Source organism: Lonchura striata, chromosome 7, assembly GCF_046129695.1.
Source record: "Lonchura striata isolate bLonStr1 chromosome 7, bLonStr1.mat, whole genome shotgun sequence".
NCBI lineage: Eukaryota > Metazoa > Chordata > Aves > Passeriformes > Estrildidae > Lonchura > Lonchura striata.
In genome coordinates this window covers 25,337,208-25,358,197 of record NC_134609.1, presented here as the reverse complement: position 1 = coordinate 25,358,197, position 20,990 = coordinate 25,337,208, and the positions used below count along the sequence as shown (strand labels likewise).

The following is a 20,990-nucleotide window of genomic DNA, read 5'->3' as shown; positions in this document are numbered from 1 at the left end:
GACAGAGTTTACAAACAACCTTTTGTTGCAGCTTAGCAATGTTTATGTCATTGTGCTCTGTACCTTGCAGAGGAATACATATATTTATATGCCTAATTTTATTGTTCTTACTGGTATTGCCCTTAAGGAAGAGTAAATCTTCAAGCTTCTCACCTGAGGAAAACTATCAATATAACACCAACCTAGATCAACAGCTTTCTAGACAAGTGATGTGATCACGTGGAAACCTTCCTGTAACAGTTCATTTAACCTTCCATGGTGAAGGCAGAAGTTTCTGCAGTTCTGCTGCTGCCACTAATTGTTAAATCTTTCCTTTCAATTAAAAGTGAAGCAAAGTAAGATGAACAGGGGGAAACCAACCTAAGCACAATTGGACTTCCCTTTAGCTGAGTTTGTTTTTAATACCAAATTCTCACAGAAGGGCACTCCAACAGACAATATTATTTTATTCAGCTGGTTCCTTGCTGACACAGTTTTATCTAGTTATGGCCCAGACCAAGGCTTGTCAACTATACAGTTATAGCATATTATATAATACAGATATTTATGACCCTTACCTCATATTTTGTCCTTGCAAATTAACAGACCACTTCCACAGTGTCTGGGGAAGAGCTGTCACCCGGCTGATCTATAGCTGGTCATAAACAGGTTTGGGATTTTGCCCAGGTTCCCAGCATTGTGTCTACAAGAGGTTCACAATAAATTAAGACTGTCTGCTTCAGCAGAGTATTCCTAGTCCCAGACTGATTACTTGCCCCAGCTTTTGATTGAGTCAGAACAGCTTCCAGGACTACTGCTCATCTCTGTCCTAGCCTTTCCTCCTCTTTCTGCCCAAAGGTCTTGCTGCTGCTTCTCCATCACTGATCTGCTTCTGACCCCTTTGTCCCCACTTCCTAATCTTGCCCAGCTGGCTCTTGGTTTTATCTTGCTTTCCTGGTTCCACAGTGGCATGATACTATGGGGGTTTTGAATAGTGATATAGTATTTACATAACAAAAATCTGGTTATTTGGACACCTTGCAACTGAAGTTCAAACAGTGTTTGTAAGGCTAAATCTAAGACTTCTCTAGTCCCATGGTAAACCTGTGGTATCAGAAGTGGATATGAAGAATTACTCCATACTACTGTGTATAACTACATCCTCAGCATTGAAAATATGTCCATGCTGTTGCCTGCAGCTTTTGCAGGTAATTATGAGGCAGTTGATGAACATTTAGTTCAGATTCACACACAGGTTTTTACACTGGTGATCTCTTCTTGGAAGTCATCCTACTCTTACAGTACATTTCCAGCAATGAGAAAATAAGCTGAGGTATGTGCTTAACTACAGTCAATAGATGTAACTGGCTGTAATTCATAACATTTTGGAAGTGATGCCACAGAAAGTGCTGATTTTCAGCTCAAGAGTGGTGACTCATGGGTGAAAGCAAGAACCCAAGACCAGCTGAGGCTGTAACTGCTCCAGAGCAGTGAGTGACTGATACCTGAAAGCTCAATTCACACTTAGATGTGGCCAAGACTTAGGTCTTGCTTTAGGCCTGCCTGGCATCCATACCTCTGACACAGAAATGCCCAACAACACCACATCAACCACATCTTCTGACCATCCACATGGCCAGCAGCAAGGAAAGTGAGGAACCATACAACCAGCACCTACAACACAGCAGCCAGTGTCATGTTTTGGGAGTTCAAACATGTTTAAAAGATTCAGAAACAGCATCATCCTTCTATAGAAGTGCTAAGATTTAGATGCAATAGTTGAGCTCAGATGACATATTTAATGATAACGAGGCATTATAAGCAATGTTAATGACTGATTTGTGATTTTCAGAGACTAGGCTCATTTGATAATTATTATTGCATTTTTTTATCCTGCAATATAATCTTTATTTTGCTGAAGTGAAATGTGTGAAATAGACAAACTTCATAATCCATAAATGAAAATTTATCCTTCTTACAGATAAAGGTCTGCTTCTTGACTGCATTGACATTGTACTCTGCACTCCATTGTCCCAAAGCTATCCATTAATACTGCAGTATATTCAGATAGACAGACCTCTCAGATCTTTGGTTCTAATGTAAAAATTGGACACTTTCACTTCTCACACTGCCAAGATCCTTCCAGTCATGAGTAACTTCAGATATAAAGAATTATCAGCCTACCTCTTAAGATAATGATAACCTAAAAGGGTAAAAGGTACTGGGATTTATGCTTCCAGTTAGAACTTTTTAATAATGTGGGGAAATGATTTGTTTTTTTTTTCTTGTAAGTGCACATAACAAAGTCTTGAGACAATGACTTTTCTGTAGATCAATTTGTCTCCTCCTCACATAATTCATGAAAAAGGCCTAGGCCAGCAATACTTTTTTTTTTTTTAATCTAGGCTGATCTCACTAAAAGAAAAAACTAATTCTAATGTCATCAGAAAGTTTTGCATTTCCAGATTCTTCATGCTATTCAAATCCTTTTTCCCTGCAAGATCAAGAATAATTATTATTCTAGAGTTCTTATATGCTCTTTGAAGTAATAATATTTCACATCACAAAATCCATTGCACTCCAGGACGAAATAAGTTTGCAATGAGGTGTCACTTAACATATAATTATATAATTAAGAGAATATATATAATTATAAAATTAAGACAAAATAAAAGTTAATATGTAAAATAAGAGTTTTCTAATAAAGTCTGGATTCTATTTAGTTCTTGTATACAAGAATAAAGTGACCTACAACCCTCATTTGGAATAGCTGGAAAGTTCCCTGTTAATCTTAATGAATCAGGCACAAAATGGATTTTATATGCAAATTATTTGATGCTGCTTACTCTGAATAAGAAAAATCTCATGTCCATGGCCTTACCCTTTACCTCTGGCACTCCTTTCTCTACAAATGGCCATGTTTTTGGCAGTGATGAATAAACTTGAATACATGCAAAAAGGTGAACTTGGAAAAGTAGACTTCCCTCTTATCAGTTACTGTTCCCTCAAAGTCAGGGAAGAGAAATACCCACATTTCTTCTCTCACATTTTGATCTAACCAGACACTTCAGACATTACTCTAGCCCTTAAAAAGTAAATGTTAGAACATCCCATAACTCAAAATAAGAGGCTCTGTTTACACTGAACTGAACCACAATTCTGAGAAATATTAGTATGGGTTTCTCAACTACTTCTTTCTTTTTAGAGGGAAGAACTAGGTAAGATGCAATGGTAAAATAACCATTAAAGCTTACTACTGCTTGAACTGAAATGCAGCTCCTCCCAAATGTTTACTTTTCAAAAACCAGTGAATAGTTCACAAAAATCAGACATGTTTAATCCTTTCAGAAGATAAATGTTGGATAAATGTGTTAAATGTTAACTTAATATCAACAATAGAATAGTCAGAGAATTATAGACTGGTTTGGAAGGGATCTTAAAGACCATATGAAACAAATACATGCAAGCCACTGTGCACTGGAACAGGAGATATTCCAGAACCATCTGGACACAATCCTGTCCACGTGCTCTGGGATGGCTCCATTCTGTGATTCTGTGATCAGCTATTCACTGTCTGTTCTGGCACCTTCCAAGAGTATTTGTGTATTGCTCTAGTTTAGAAACCATTTCTCAAAAAGAGCAGGAGAGGCAGCATGTCAGGACATTAAATATTTTAACAGGCCCTGACAGTCAGAGCAAATGCATCATAAATGGCTTCATCAAGTACACCACATGAAAAAGAAATATATATACACACACTAAATCCCAAGTGGTTTACTGTATTTTCATTAGGTATTACTGAATTGTAAAATTTTACTATTACTGTGTTTGTAATAAGTATATTTAACTTTTAAACAGTTTATGGCTTGTTTTTAAAAAATGTGCATTATAACATTTCTCTTTTATTATTGTTGAACTTAATCTATGGTTTAGAATAAAACCTATTTTACTACTGTTTAATTTAATCTATGGTCAGTCTCTGAGGGAAATTATTGCAAAGAACTACTCAGTTCCAATCTCAGTGCAGAAAGATCAGTGCTGTGGTATTACAGAGTGCTGCAGAGTTTTCAGCTGTTTGCATTTGATCTTCCTTGCATTCATTTCACTTTGTTTTCAAGATTCTGGGACGGGTTTTGTTTGTTTGTTTTTGTTGTGTTGGCAATTTTTAACAAAATTACTATTTATATAAGACTATAATTTCAAGGCAATTTAAGGAAAAGGCAATTTCAGAAATATGTATTTCAGGATGCCATACAGACACTGTAATTTCCAGAAAATGGTACAAAGACAGGCAAGTTACTTTTTGTCTTTCTACTTCAAATTACATATGGTAACTTTGGTCATTTTCTTGTCATTTAAGACTACAATTTAGCACAATATGGCAATTAATATTTCCAAAAATATGGGAAATTCTGACTAAGCCAAGATAAAAACGACAACTCAGAAGCAAAGCATATCACACATTTTGGAGTGGACATTGCAGCTCCACAATGGCCAAATGTTGCTCACACGTGGATGTTCCTGAATACTAAATGCAAAATGAAGACAAAGAAAGGTATGAATAAATCAGTGTCATGGCTTTCTCTAGGCTGTCAGCCATACAGTATTAGGGAACAGTCATATTATCTGAATTACTGCTCTACTTGCAACAACTTCTAGAGTGCTAATGACAAGTTATAATATAAACATGATGTACAAATACCATAGATGTTTATGTATAATACATACGGCAATTGGCAAGCGACCACCCTCGCCCGTAAGAAGCCAAAACTCTCGCCCTTACATTTTCAAGTAACTTTCATTATTCCTGGATGACTTAGGTGTTCCTGATGAGATATTCAGAACTTTTACTTCCCATATGTGTTTCCTATAGCATCAACAGAAATTTCCAGAGAATCACTGGAAAGCAAACATGGAGACATCAGTTTCCAGACTTGTAGCTTCCTTTTTGACCTGCAGGCCTTTAATACCATATTTTTGTCCATCAGATCATTCCAATATCTATACATCTATCCAGTATGTTGTTCTGATAAGTTCTCTTCCTGTCTGAAAGAACTTTCTTTACCCCACCCTTGCATAGCAATCTATCAAATCCATGTGTTATTGCCTACCATCATTCCGTTACGGGCATTATCTGGCCTTTTTTTAAGTCCTTTTAATATCTAGGATATCAATTCTATCTTTTATTTGACTTTATTGGAAAATGATATCAATCCAAGAGACAGAGAAATATCAATTAAGAATAGAACACAGAAAAATGTCTGGGTGGCTGGAGAAAGGATCTAGTCAGATACACACATCTGCTTTTCCCTGGCCTCTTGCCTATGAAGAGCCCAAATCCCTATTAGCCCATTACAGCACATAACCTCATGAATTTCCTGGAACAGAGATGATACTGATACTTCTTTATGAAGTGCCAAAGAAGTGTAAATAAGTGTTTCTGTCTGTGGTGCAGCAACAATACTGTAGCTGTCAACACTTCCAGTCTTGGCCAGCTCTGCTGAAAAAGTTACTGGACACTTAAGAAGAAAACTTAAAGGAATGGCTGTAAAAGGGAAAAAAGTTGACCAAAATGAGACTGGAGCCTCTCGGCAGGGGACTTTGAAGTATTTCTTGAAAGGAGTTTTGCTCTGTCAGCCCTGATCCTTTCAGACTATGTTGATATGGAGTTTGATGGGCAGGCTGCACAGGACTGCCATGGAAAGCAGTGCATGCTCCTGTGTGAATACAGCATTGAACAGAGTCTTTAAGTAATCCCAAAGACTTTCCAAAGGGCAATTCACAGAACACAGCATTTTTCAAATGCACAAAGTCTTATCCTAAACAATGTCAGAACAAGAAGAGAAAATAAATTTTTTAGCTACTGTAAGAGCTCTGGTGATACTACTCGCGGTGGAGGAGAGAAATCTGGATTCCAGCTGGGAGTGATGGGGAAATCAAACTCTGACACTCTAAAAGTGATTATATCACTCCATCCCATGTGCCTCAAAGACTCAATCCCTCTGCAAAGAGGCCATAAGACAGCAGCTTTAGTGGGACTTCTGATCAGTAATCGATCTTCTGTATTCGGCAAGCATCACACTTGATGCTTGAACTAGTTATTGCTAGAATTACCGCAGACATATGTATTACACTGGGTGCAATCAGTCTAGAGGAAAAAATGTTCTTTCTTTGCTTTATGGGCTATAACAAGGGTGACAAAACTATTGAATTATTTTTGTAATTAACATGCTTTGAAATACAATTTAGCACCTTTCTGTATGTATTCTGAGGAGACCAAGACATGTCTTCTTAATTTTTAAAAGACTGCAGTGCAAAATATGTAGGTATTAAAAAAATATTTCCATTACTGAAAAATGAAATGGAATAATAACAGCCAGGTAATCTGCCAGAACACAGTCCTAAAAAACCCAATCTGGTCACTTAAAATATGAAAAACTATACCCAAAGGGCCATGCAGAAAAAAAAAAAAAACAGACACTCTTACAGTTGAAAAATCGGAGAGCTGACTACTTCTTAACTCAATACACTAATAAAAATAACAGATTTTGCTAGTCCCTTAGATAGTCTTAGGATCAAAGACTAACTAGTTATGTGGCCAACTACCTCCCAATCACACTGTGTGATAACAAAGAAAAAAGTGCTTAGAAAGAAAAGAAGACTGAATGATTTATGGCATGCCCAGGACTGATGAAGGTGGGTAGACTAAGGGGGAAAAAAATCCTGATTACAAAGTCATGAAATTTACTCAACCAGGATCTTTTTTGACGTCAGAGAGAAATAAAGAGAATGCAGGAGGCATAAAAAAATCCTGTTTATTAATCTAAACATACAGTAGAGGTGGGATATTACTGATGCAGAGATTATGTGGGAACAGTTACGGCATAATCCCTTCACAAGTCTCTATTTCACCAGCCTTGAGCATTTCTATTTTCTATCCATCATTTTCTGACTGTCTGTTGGTTTGCTTCTTAACTCAAGCCTGCATAGGATAATAGGCTACAATTACATTAACCGCCTTTCATCTCAGTTTGAATTAAATTTGTTCTGCGTGCCAGCATGAAAATCTGTCCCCAGTCATTTTGCTTAAGTCAAAGAATAATAAACTCCCTCGGTCCAATAATTTAGCCAATGGTTTTATATTATGAAATATTTTCTAACTGAAAGATAGTATCAAAATTGATATTTAAGAGAAAAGATTCAGTTACAATACTTGTCAGATATGTGTATATATTCTTCGTTATAGAGAGTGAGTTTTAAAATATTTAAAGTGCAATTCTTTCCTTGGTTGTTTTCATATTCCTAAGGTCTTCCTAAGGTCTTTTTTCTCACTTGTTTTCCGACTGGGTTTCTAAGTTATGCAGAAGTTAGGCTATAATCTGCAACATTAACCATAACTTAGAAATGCAAAATATCTTAATGTCAATTGAAAACAGATTCTGATGACTGAAATGGGCCATCATGTCAGAAAAACAAAGTATTTGTTATATTTTCCATAAATAAGAGAAAGAAATCAACTGATAACACTGTGGAGAGATGCACTCTGAGGTGAATCCTCTTTTGGGACTATCAGAGTGGAAAAAAAATCCAACTAATTTACTCTCTGATCATTCTAAGTTTCTCTTCTGGATTTTTGTTTCTAAAGAACATATAACTGGGATGACCCTCTGATTTCAAAGTTCAGGAGAAACACTTACAGAAGTGTTTTGAGCACCACATCGGTTTTGAAATCAGAGAATATTTTAGAAGCTATCCTGAATTAATTCATTGCTAATATTCACATTATTCAATGAGCACATATTCAAAAGGCAAAATATTAAATTGACAAATACCTCATAAGAAACAGAAAAGAACTATAGTGAAATGTTCTGCTGTTAAAACAACATGTGCACCATATGACTTAGTGCCATACAGGAGAAATTTTTGATTTTTGAAATTTTGATCGGGTTTGGATTCTAGAATCAGGAATCAGAACTTTCTGTAAGGAATATTCACAAATTTTACAAATGACTGTTAAATTTGCAGAAAACAATGTTTATACAAAATGTTACCTGGCAGTTTTTATTACAGTGTGATAACAGAATGCATGACAATTATAATGTATTGTAAGCATGCAGAATATCAAATATGATACACTATTTAGAAACACAGAAAGCTGGATATATCTGGAATAAAGGTCAATAAATCCACTATGAAGGAATAAGATATATTAGAATAATCTTTAGGTTGTACTATTGAATGCTTCTTTTCCATTTCTAGGCCTGTACATAACGGGAATAATTCAATTAGAATTTCTACCATGTTTATAAAAAAGCAACATTAGTCTTTCATTCTTTCTTTTCCCTATGAAAGAAGTACTGTTTGCTAAATATTCATTGCAGTTTCTTTTAAGGCCAATACTTCAATGACACCTGTTTCAGATAATTTCATTTGATACAAACATAATTAAAAGAAGACACAAGAGATTCTTAGGCTGAGGAAATTTTCAAAGGCTGAGGACACATAGGGAGTATGAATGGGTTCAAATATTTCAATTAAAATAATCAATCTCCTCTGGCATGACTAAGTCTAAAACCAGCCTGTAATGGTATCAGAACTTTAACCACATAGAAATATTCTAAGAACATTGAGTAGACAATGAAAAACAGGCCAATGCAACTATACAAAACTGAGCCACAAAGCTCCAATCAAAGCTTCTGAAGGGCAAATATCCAATCACTTGTTAAGTCACATATTTAGCTATTTTCCAAAAATGTAAGGGCAAAAGCAATAAAGTAATGGTACAGGAAAGGTTTCATGAAAGCCAATGACAAAAAGACAAGAGAATTAAGAAAACAAAAACATGCCAAAGTTTTTTTTCCTACCCTAAAAACGGGGTGAGAAATGTATTTCATTTTATACACATCAGGGTAGTATAAATAAAACAGGGAAACAGGAGGAAAAACAACCTTACAGTACAATTGTACAATTCAACAAAAACCAGATTTTCTAAAAAAAAAAAATCTTTCACAAATAATGGATTTACATCATTTATACTTATAAATCTCAGAGTTATTTAACTTACATGTGGTTGGCACTGAACAGCAGTGGAGCTGGTCATCTCTTTAGATGTGCTACTATCTCTTATATTCATAACTATAGAGGAGGCAATCCTTCTGTTCAACATGAAGCATTGATTTATACATTTTTCATTTCTTACAATCACCATTTGTCACCTTCAACTTTACCTTTCCTCATTAAAAAACCCCTGTTATTTACCACGTACAGAAAACACCTAAAAACATAATGAAGGAAAATGAATTAATGAAGAGAAGCAAAGTATTAGGAGTGGAAAAAAAATCTTTGTGGACTTGTTTTGTGAAACTCTTGCTGCTATTCCATAGCTACATTTTACAATTAGGCTCCCAAGAGCAGGGGAAACAAAAGTAAACCATATGTTCCCAATTCTCACCAAATCATGGGAATATCCCCTCTTAAACCTACAGAACAAGGTGTTATCGTGTATTAAAATATTTATCTGAATCAGGGCCCAAATCTGTGATTAAATCAAGACTACGTAAGAGAGGATAAAATGACCTAAAGGAGAACAAGATTAGATTTTGTAGCAGCTGTTAGAAAGTAATTGCTGCCCTTATCTCCTTACAGATCTTGTAAGAACTCATTTCCAGGACAAATATTTTTTTTTTAAGTCTTCTTTATGAAATCTGATTTATTAAATCTCTTTCAGCTTGACTGTTCCTTTACCCTTTAATTCTTATCAGTTCTCTGTGAGCAGCCCAAAATCTTTTCTTCCAGGACAATGAGCCCTTTTTGATACATTCCATCTCTTGGCTTGCCAATCTTGCTGCTCTCACTTTGGCCTCCTGCTGTAATCCAGTATTCCTAAATTTATCTTTGCTTTGTGCAACACTGAGAAAAAAATGCTGTGGCAGATAAAATTTTCAAATGTGATTATAAGTTTGCTTTGATTCTAAATCAGACTCCTGATACCATTTAAAACAGCTTTCCTAGCTAAGTTCTTACTCAGCCTTCTAGTACTTTGTTCTTTTCTTAAATTGCTGAAAAATTCCTTTTTTGTAATATAAAAATAATAGATAGAGATGGAGAACTAAATCTTTAAGTCAATCCTTCTGAAGTGATAATCTAAGCCACTCAGGCTCCACTGTTGAAGTTTAGCATATCATCAGGTTACTGGATTGATTTATGGCCTTGTAATCAAGCTCCTCAGGCCTATTATCTAGTCAGCTGATAAATACTACTTAGTTTTCAATACATCCACAAGAAAAAAAAAAAAAAACAGAAGGCTCAAAGCATACAAAAGTTGTGCAGCTTAATTTATATTTTATATTTTCTAGCTATGATTATTCAGTACAGAAGAAGGAAATAATAAGGGAGTATATCTAATATTAAGATATTATTATCTTTCAGCTGGTGAATATAGACAGAATTGCTCTTATGTTATTTCTTCTTGCCTTATCAGTTATCATTCCCTGTAAATACCTTGCATGTGATGGAGAATTTACTTTTTGTATCAAATGTTGTGAGTTTACCTTGTAAGACATAAAATATTATATATATTTTTCAGTGATGTTTATTGTAATTTCCTGTATTTTCAAGTTTCCATTCTTTCATGTCATTCACATGATAATGCAGGCTAAGAATGAAGGCAGAGAAGAAAGGATGTTTATGTAGGCATATGTGTTTATATATGTTCTGCCTGCAGAATTCATTATCCCAGGCAGTCCATCTCCCAGTTTTTAAACAGGAGTGAAAAAAACATTCCTCTTAAATAGACAAAGCTGCAGCAAGGAAGAATATCAGTACAGGGAATCACAATAGATTTCAGTGACCAAATAAAGGATAGGACTTCAAGCACACTTCTGAAGCAGCACATTTTTCACAGCCTCCTATTCTTCATTATGTTAATTGTTAAAGTAAAACTCACACACCTACAGTTTTCCAAGCAACTCTAAAATGTTACATCCCCTTATCTAGCCAACCATTCCGAGAATGGAATTTTTATTTTATTTCATTTACCCATCTCTAAAGCAGGGGTGCCACAGCAAGCTTCTGCAGCACTGCCTGTGCCCGGGCCATGGGGAAGCATGAGAACACGGGCGCTCCTGCAGCAAGGGCACAGACAGGTGGATGGAAAGAGGATTCAATATAGAAGAAAACCTGCTTGACTGCCAGATGACTGCACATGCAGCTGCAGAAGAATGTAAATGTGTTGGCAGGCTCCTCAGGATGAGGACTCCTTAAGCACAATTTAGCACTCTGTAATTGATGTGCACAGTCTACATAATTATCAGGGAAAAAAAAAACGGGACTAATGCATTTCTCACTCCCATGTCTTAATACCAAAACACATTTCTCAGTTCTCTCTGTGCATAGCTTTAATCTTTTGTGCGCATTCTTCTAATACTCCTGGCAACTACTGAAGCAATTTAAAACTAATAACTGGCAACAATGTCTTAACTTTGAAACAAAAATTGAAACCAGAAATAAAACTATTTCAGATAAATTTTCATCTATATGTAAAGGTATTCAATTGGCTGAAAGAGGAAACAGAAAATGAAAATGGCAGTGGGAAGATGCATATTTCATCTATTAGAGACCATAAAAGGAAAAGAAAAGCAATCTTTCCATTCACCAGGAGATTTTTATCAAATAGTGTCTTTAGTACCCACCTGACCTAGGCTTTCCTTATTGCTCTATAAAATATTCTTCTCTTTCTCAGTAAATAAAATATATGAATATCACAAGCTGAAGTTGATGGATATATCTATCAACGAGTTTTCATCACAACGTAACTGCATTTCTTTTAGCTATTTGTAAGGTTTTGAAAATAGATTTTAAAATAAAAACAGGGCGTGGTATTTTGAGCAAGTTGAGCACTGAGAAATCATATCAAGCAAGATAGAGGTATTATTCCAATTTCAAACTTAGCTTTGTGTTGATAGCTCAGAGAGAGCTCTGAGCTCTCGCACTGCTATTTTCTTTTCTCATTACTACCTCTACACTTGCACTTCCTTAATGACAAATTGATTAAACCAGATGTCTATTTCAACTTTAACAACACTTGTACCAATTACTAATTACCATGCTAATGGTCTATCAGATATGAATTATAAGCCCAGATCTATGTTGCACAATGGGTATTATTTTATCTGAGATTAAAAAACTGAGAATAATGAAGAGATTTTCAGCAGCTTTGAAAAATCACAAGAATTGTAGATCTACTGAGAATAATTTGAGAATCAAAAAAACCCTGTTTTTTTTAAACTCACATTTTAAAAATAATTAAATGTTTGGATTACTACATACATTAAACTTGTGCAGTAATAATAAGGAAAACACAGTATTTTGTATGGATCTACCTTAGAAAACTGCTTTTCCTTCAAATGAAAGCTATGCCCTCCACGATATGTTGACCTGGATAGCAGAAGCCCTGACAGCAGACAGAGAGTCCCTTCAACCTTTGCTCAGTCCTCATCAAAATTCCATCAACTGGCTGCAATAAGCAGCAACAGCAACACAACTACTTTAAAGCCACTCAACACTCACTGTAGTATTGCAAACCTGGTTTTCAGCAGAAAACAACTCTATAATTGCCAATATTTTCAGTTAACTCTCAATAAATTCAGTATCACTTTCAAATCATTCAACCTGATTTTTTTAATGCCAAACTTAATACAGTTTCTATTGAAAAACTATTTTTATTGTAAATTTTCCTTGCACACTTTCTCTGCCCTCCTAAAAAAGGAAAGCCTGGACTGCAAGAGGACTTTATTATAGCAGTTCAATTCAGGAAAGAAATACAGTGTTGGTTAAATTCAACTCACCTCCCATTCCATATATATTTTGAATTTTCCACATAGTAAAATAGTAAAGGAAATTGTTATTTTGACAGGCAATATCCTAATGCTTTATTTTATTTACATAGTATCCTGATAATTCAAGTGAAAATGATTCTGAAGTGATTCTTTTATATACACCTCACACTGGATTTAATTACAAAGTTATTTTATAGCTTTCAAAAAAATCCATTTTAATAAAGTTGAGACTACATTCAATCAAGTATCTCAGAAAATGATGGATATTAATAATATTCAAACATATTAAGTATGGATCAGGTCAAATAATTACTCATTTTTATCTAAAAGGATTTTTCCTTCAATTAAAACAGAAAAAAATATTTTCAGTCATTTAAAAGGCATAAGTGCTATTCATCATTTACTAAGAACTGATGCTCTGTGCTTCACTAATTGGTGTCATTTCAGGAAGATACAACTTCATTTAAAAACTGAAAAAAAACCCCAAAAATGGAAAAGGTGAGTTTTGGGGGACAGCCAATATTATTTAATAAGCTCAACATAGAATCTTCCCCCATCAAAAATCTCAGAAAAGGTCAGAATTTGCATGAACAACCAAAATATACTATTTTCAGAAACACCTGGGATTCCTTTGAAATCATTTCAATATTACAGACCAGTTTCAAATGAGAAGAAACCACATTATCTGTCTCAAAACTCAGTATATCTGTGGCCCACAACAATTTTTAGTTTTTTCTCAGAAGTGGAGTTTCCATTACTGAGTACTTAAAGTCTAGCAGCACATAATGAAATACCAGTTTTGTGCATTGAAATCAATGTCTGTAACTAAATCATAATTCTCTTCACAATATAACCACCTTCTCTCTAAACTTCAGCCAGCCAAATCTCATTTGTTCAGACAATCAGTTAAGGAAAACAAACCAATTCTCCTTTCTCTCTAATAAAATACTGAAGAAAAATTTTACTATTGACTCAATACAGTCGTACTATGAATGACTCAGGGAAAGAATTTCATTAGGTTTTTTTACTAGAATATATTTAAGTGCTTCTACCAGAGAAGGTTAAATATCTATTTTATCCTTGGTGGAAACCACACGAAAAAGGGGAAGCTGTACAAAGAAGTTCAAACAATTAATACATTTCCAGATTTAAAACCCAATAATCAATCAGTATAGACTGATTGATCTTACCCTAAATTGAAAACTAATAAAAAATAACCTACTTGCTTATGAAACAACTGAAAACTGACAGCTTTATACAGCAGAAACAATTTTTTGTTTTTAATAAAAGGGTTTGATGAAGGGCACAGTAATATTTCTGTAAGTCCTTTTCTTCAGTTTTTTGCCTTCTCTGTTTTCCAGAGAAATCACAAACTGCCTCTGTCTGGGATGCTACAATGATCAGCAAGGATGGGGGCACGTCAGAACCTTTTGGTTTTCCTCCTCAGCTCTTTTCTAGCACAAAGGACCAATAATGACACATAACATTTTGATAAGCCATTTAAAAATACCATCTGTATCTTCTACAGTAGCCAAGATCCCTTAAGAATCACCAAAAAATTAAAACCACTCTGAGAACATTGATTTCCCAGACATTTACATATACTGAAACTGACCAGTGTTAGTGTGTCATGAAGGCAGAAGTAATAAAATACGTCAAATTCTTATACTTTTCTTATACCAAGTCTATAAAAAAACTGTAGTAGCAACATTTGTTTTCTGGAAGATGATCTTGAAAAGCTTTTGTCCTCCATAAAGTTTTGTAGGACTGTTTACTCTCTTTTTATTTTTTTAAATCTCTTTAAACATTTGCCTTCCACAAAGGAATTATCACTTTCCTTGCTTCTGCTCCATAGTTAATTGTCCAAAGCTGACTGAAGTAGCAGTAGCCAGAAATAATAATATTGATGTAGAGGGTTGTTACTGTAACACAACATACATTGAATTTAATCAGTTACAACAGAGCTGCATATAGTAGAATTTTTTAAAAGAACTCATTGAAATAGCTGTTTTTGTCAGTCACAACTCAGCTATGGATGTTTTTTTGATGACAGCAGAACGAGTAGCCAAAAAAGCCATCAGTTGTTTTCTTTTCCTTCTCTAAAGTGAACCACTTATCTTTAACCAAAGCAGTAGGAAGGGTAAACCAAATTCATACTCTACTGGAAATCTGTTTATTTCTTCCCCCTGTCTGCAGAGTAATTCCCAGATCCTATCCCATACATGGCAATTTCTGATCTGTGAGATTAATTACATCTCCCATGAACAAAGACAGTTTATAATCCAACCCCAGCAGCATGAAAGAACAGAACAATTACATTAATGGTTACATTGGTGGTGACCAGGGTAATCAAGCTGCATGTATTTATGTTTTCTGGAGACCCCAGCACTACATCTGGCAGAAAGAACAGACTATAGTGCTGGGGGTATTTGGTTCATGCAGGTGAGGAAAGACAAATGCCTGGTGGAGCCACATGTTGAAAAGAAGTTTGTCTCCACTATCAGCAGCCTCCTGCAAGTGTTTTCTGGAATCTGAACACTCTATTGGCTGTTTTATAAGAAATTATCCAGTCTCCTTTTTCATTTTCTCAAAGCAGCAATGCCAGGAGCTGGTGTAACTGCAAACACCTCTCCCACGGGGCTGGTACTTCACAAGAGCTGCTCATTCTGAGTTCTGGCTTCTGTGACTTTTTATTCAGCATCCCCAGCTCTTACCAGGGCTCCAGTCCTGGCCCCAGAGCAGCAGTCCCAGGTGCCTCCATCACACACCCTGACAGATGCAATGCAGCAGAGCCCTGCCATTTTCAACTGCTTAAGCTGGGGTTAAAAAAGACAACCTCAAATTGTAAGTCTTTGCAACCTATTCTGACCCTGCCGGAGAGTAAGAAAAAGCATTGGCTATGCAGATATGTGCAATTCTGCTTTAAAGCTAGCCTTAGGCAAGATGTAAAGCCAGCCCAATCCACAAAGCCTTTTGACCTCCTCTTTTCCAAAAACAAGCACAGAAACTAAAGCTACAACTTTGCTGGGTAAGAAAAAAATCAGACTCAATAATAAAGCAATTTTATGGCAGCCATAACCTCCCTTTCTCTCTTGCTCCCAGTAACCCTTCCATCGGGCACAAACTATTCTTGTTTATCTTTTTCCTGTATGAGTAAACACCATCATCACTCCCACTCCTAATTTCATCTCAGTTTGAACTCAGTGCCTAACTAATTAAAGGCAGAAGTGTCTTCAACTTATATTTAGCTTTAAGTCTCTATGAGTCTATTTCAGATATAAAGAACATGCAAACATCTCTGTTCTTTTCATCTGTGCTAGTCTGTTTTAATAAAAATAGTATGTAGAGGCATTACCTTAACTATACATCCTTAGGCAATTGACACTTTGCCCCAAAAACTACAAGCATTTTATATAGAGGTTTGCCTTACCACGAATGCATCCTGAGCACTGGAATTCAAAACAGATCTCACTGGCATGGGATCTGTGAAAGGCTTGGCCAGCCTGCCCTGTTCCACTGCTTCACTCCTATAACCTGCACTGAGCAAAATAGATTATTCACATGCCAGACCCTGAGTGACATGGCCATAGCACTAAAGGAACAATTATTCAGAAAAAGAGATTCACATCTTTTGAAAAAAATCCAGCACCATATATTTTTTCAAATAGGAATCTGAAAATGCATTAATTAAATCTCTATCCAGCATGCATACAAACATAAACCAATTGGGCACAAGAGACAAGGACACTGCTTGAGTTCCTTCTTTAGCCAGAAGTGTTTGAACAATTGTAAAAAAAAAAATCTGTTTTGCTCTGCACTTAGCATTTTTGGAGGTAGCCTGAAGAGAAAGTAATGACTATGAAATATCTTAGAAAACAGCTAAAGCCCAGTGGTGAGAGGATTCTTCTCTGCTGAACTTGCCAAAGCAAAAGACATTTTTATGTATGTGCATACAGTCAGTTATGGAAGATCCTAACTTAGAAGCCAAAGCCAAATTCCTTTATTCTCATGAAAGAGAAACTCTCATGCCCAAACTCTTCCCCATTGTCCAGACAATTAGTACTAAAGTCAGAAGGATAAAAGGCATATTTCATAGGGACAGAACACAATGAAGTCCCAAGGTACAGAGCTCTCTGCAAGGTGCTTTGCAGCTTCTCCCTCATCCTCACTTCTGCTCCAAGAGCACTGTCTTCTAGGAATGATACATGACATTCCAACTGTTGTTCTTTATTTCTGCAAAACTGGACAATTTCCTGCATAAAATGTAATGTTTGGATGTAACAATGCTTAACAAAGTGTAGTTTCACTTACAGAGAGCCTGCAACTCTGAAATATCCCAGAGAGCCTCATGAACTTTACATATAATATATTGAATATACCAAAGTAGACAAAGTGAGCCTACTGCAGAACCAAAAAAAAAAAAAAAAAATTAACAGAAAGGCCAAGAGTGACATACAATACTGCCAAAACCTGTATTTTCCTTTTCTTCAAATTTTAGATTTCAAATGTTTCAAGTGCCTTCTGAGGCTTTGAGCCATTAGAGCACATTTGGGTCATGTTCTGAAGCATTGATATTAGACATATTTTTTAAATGAAAGCTGCAATTTGAGAAAAAAAAAAAATGATTGATGCAAGAAACATGAATTAAAAGCAAAAAAATAGCTCAAATCCTTGAAAGAGCTGACAATAATTACTACATGTAGAGAAGAAAATGAGTACATTTAAAACATAAATGTACTCATAAATGTTGAAGTAGGAGTTTTATTTTATTGTTCTCCTTAGAAACCTAATGATCCAGCACTGTGAGAACTTGCTGAGGGCACGAACCTGTCCTTACAGAGGCAAGCTGAAATTTTCAAGCAGAAGAGGCAGTTGCTAAAGCCACCAACATTGCTAAACTCACCAGCAGCTACATGACAGATTTTGTTGTAATTCAACTCCAAATGTCATATGTAATGGAGTAATATGCATTAGCATGTCAAAGTTTTCTCTTGAACTACAAACTCATGGACTGGACTCAGCAGGAACAGGTAGAAAACACCTCCCATCAAACACAACCAAATACATAAAACTAATAGTGAAATATTATCAAATTATAGAAATATGGGGGCGGGGGGGGGGGGAAGTGTTGAAATCAGGGAAAAAAATGCTGTTCCTGTGGTAATTTATATCAGTAAATATTATACTTTTTAACTTTCTTTAGAAAGCCACTAACCACCATGGTAACCAGTATTAAATGGACTATACCCTCAATCAGAAAAAAGATACTTTCTCAATAGAATAAGCGGGAGTTTATTAAATTTTCAGAAATAAGAATTCTTTTTTTCTGTTTAGTTTTGGGATTTATGCATGTGTCTCTGATAAAGGAAGTTCAAATCAAGTGAATTAATTATATGATTGCTGCCAATTCTTCCCCTACAGGAAAGCAGCAAGAGAAGCTCTGTGTGGAAATAATTGGGAAAAGTTTAGTCTGCTATCTGCAAATACAGCTGCAGTGATATCAATAGAACGGTGAATTTGACTCTTAACCCATTATATTTTTTACCTCTAAGATGAATTGTACCATTCTGTGGAGGGAAATTATACAGAATAGTATGGCTGGATATTTTAGAATCTTATTATTTTGTACAGCAGACTATCAATAAGTGTTATTTTTTATGCATAGACCCTTACATTATTAAATAGTTATACATACTAGAAAGGTGTTTACCAAATAAATACCATATATTTTAATAAATAAAATAGTATTTCTTCCACTTTTACAGAAGAGGTATGTCTAAGAAATTAATGGTGTGGACATTTATTAGAACTAAAAGAAGCAAATTTTATAATCTTGAATTTATCCTCCTTAGAACTATATAAAATATACTATGAAATGTGAAATTTAAAATAATACTTTTCCTCCAGTATTTTAGCCCAGTTCTTCCATGGTGATGACAAAAGCTGCAGACACACAGCCAGTGAAGGCTTTCACTTGCAAGAGCCCAGACTTACTGAAATGTCTCAAATAATTATTTAATTACTCGCTTGATCCCATCGCTTTCATATTTTTCTTCCTTGCCTCCAGCAAAATTTCTCTCATTTAATATCAAAATTTGAACTTTGAAACATCCCCTTAGCACATATTCTGCATGCTCCCACAAGACTATTCCCTGAAAAGTTCCCTGTCTATAATCCTGCATATGGATACACCAAAACGTGGAATTTTGAAAACCTCTGTCAACAGAATTCTATGAGAAAATAAAATCAGCAGCTAATAAATCAAATGTTAGGGAAAATTCAATAAAACAACTGCCTTGAAGCAATAGTTTTCCCCTAAAAATATGGTTTAAGTCACTATGATTTTCCAGTTACTACCAACTGCATATTTCATTTTCAAAAAATTTAAGATGCAAAACAAGAAATCAAGTATTTTTATTTGTATCTGGTTTTAATGTTTACAGTCTAGTTACTTAGAATAATCAAACCCTTCCAATAATTTCCTGTGATTAGGAGATTACTAAAGGTTTTTACCAACTGAAACTACCAACTTAAGAGAAACAAAAATCATAACATTTGACAAATATATGATCACGTGTCATTAAACAGAATGCAAATGTGTCCTCCAAGCTGCTTTACAACACATATTTTAATTTCAAATGGGTCTGTGCTTCATGCCATCCACCAGCACAATCAAGAAATGAATGCAACTGAGAGATGGGTATGCTAAAAAAATACACAAATAAATAAAAAATAAAATAAATAAGATATTCCATAAAAGCACAGAGTTGATAAAGCAGGGAGGGAAAAATAAAAGAAAAAGAAAGTGTTGTAAACTTTCCCTGATTTCATAAAACCTCTGCCCACGGGGCATGGTGTGTACATAACAGAGCCCTGCAGCTATGACTTCTTAATCAATAGGATTCTTGACAGAAATATCAATCTAACTTTCTCACTGAACAGCCAGAATCTGGAATTTTCATTGAAATACTCATTTTAGCAAACCACAAGGTTGTAGGTTTGCTGCTGAGGTTGTAGGCTGTAGGTTTTTAGCCTAACTAGTCAGTAGCAAAATAACCCCAAAACATTTATCCAGAGCAATGAAGAACAGTATTCCCACTTTTAATCAAGTTTCGGATGATTTATACAGAATATAATAAAGTAATAAATACAAGGAAAGCATTGAGCTGATTTTGATTTCTCCTTATCTTTTAGATAATGACTGCATATATATCTTAGGATACATTCAAGAGAGGTTGTGAGTGTACAAATTATTTTTGGAAAGGAAATAGTTTTCTATTTTTTTAAGCATAATACAAAATAAATAAAATTAATATTTTTCATATGAAGTTCAGAATAAGTATGGGACTGTATTCAGTGACTCAGTAGTAATTGTTTTTTAGGTTTTTTTAATGTTCTTCACCTTCTGGTGTTCTAGGTAAGTGGGATAAAAGAACAAACTCAGGACAGCAGATTCATACAGCTGAACAGCACAACAAATCATATGAGACAAAAGTTCCAAATCAGAGTGGAAAAAACAATGATGAAACAGACACAGGACAAAGGACAACAATCCCAAAGATAGATGAAAGACAGACTGGAGTGAAGGCCTGTAAAGGGTGTTTCTGTGGAGGGTAGTCAGTAAAGAATTGGCATTTTCAGCACAGAGACAAGGTTTTCTGTGGTTCAGGTGTTAAAAAGGACAGAGGAGAAATTATTGTTTTTTCTTCCTGTTATTTGTATAGTTAGAAAGGCATTGATACAAGTCCAGAGCTAGTAGCTGATAATCAGATCACTCATTAACACCTAGAACTGATTGTGTGTGCACAAAAAGAGGGAAAAGAGACTTCTCAGTGAAGACTTAATTCAGAGTTTAAAGATATTATCATTCCAGCTTTTGTCACGATAAAATTTCATCGCTTAATCCTAATCTTGATTTCCCATCTCATCCTGAGAGTCTTCAATGAGCTGGACACAAAGTCCCAGAGGCAGCAGGGGAAGAGCAGAGCTGCCAGCACAGCTCTTTCTCACGGATATACACAGATCCCCTGCATCAGAAGTTTTTGTTTCTTTACAATTTATTAAGCAAAGTGTTACAGGTAGGATCCAAGCCAGTTCATTGAGAGAATCAAAGACAAATTCACAAATCCAGTGTAAGTGGATGTCCCGTGGAAGGCAGAGCAGAACCACCTGGCA

The 20,990-nt window shown here is 35.3% G+C and overlaps 1 protein-coding gene across 3 annotated transcripts in view; it reads right to left on the bottom strand.

The window, feature by feature from the left end:
* Positions 1-20,990, bottom strand: part of ATRNL1 (attractin like 1) — a 431,352-nt gene that overhangs the window by 277,369 nt on the left and 132,993 nt on the right. The gene's annotated exons all lie outside the window — the stretch shown is intronic.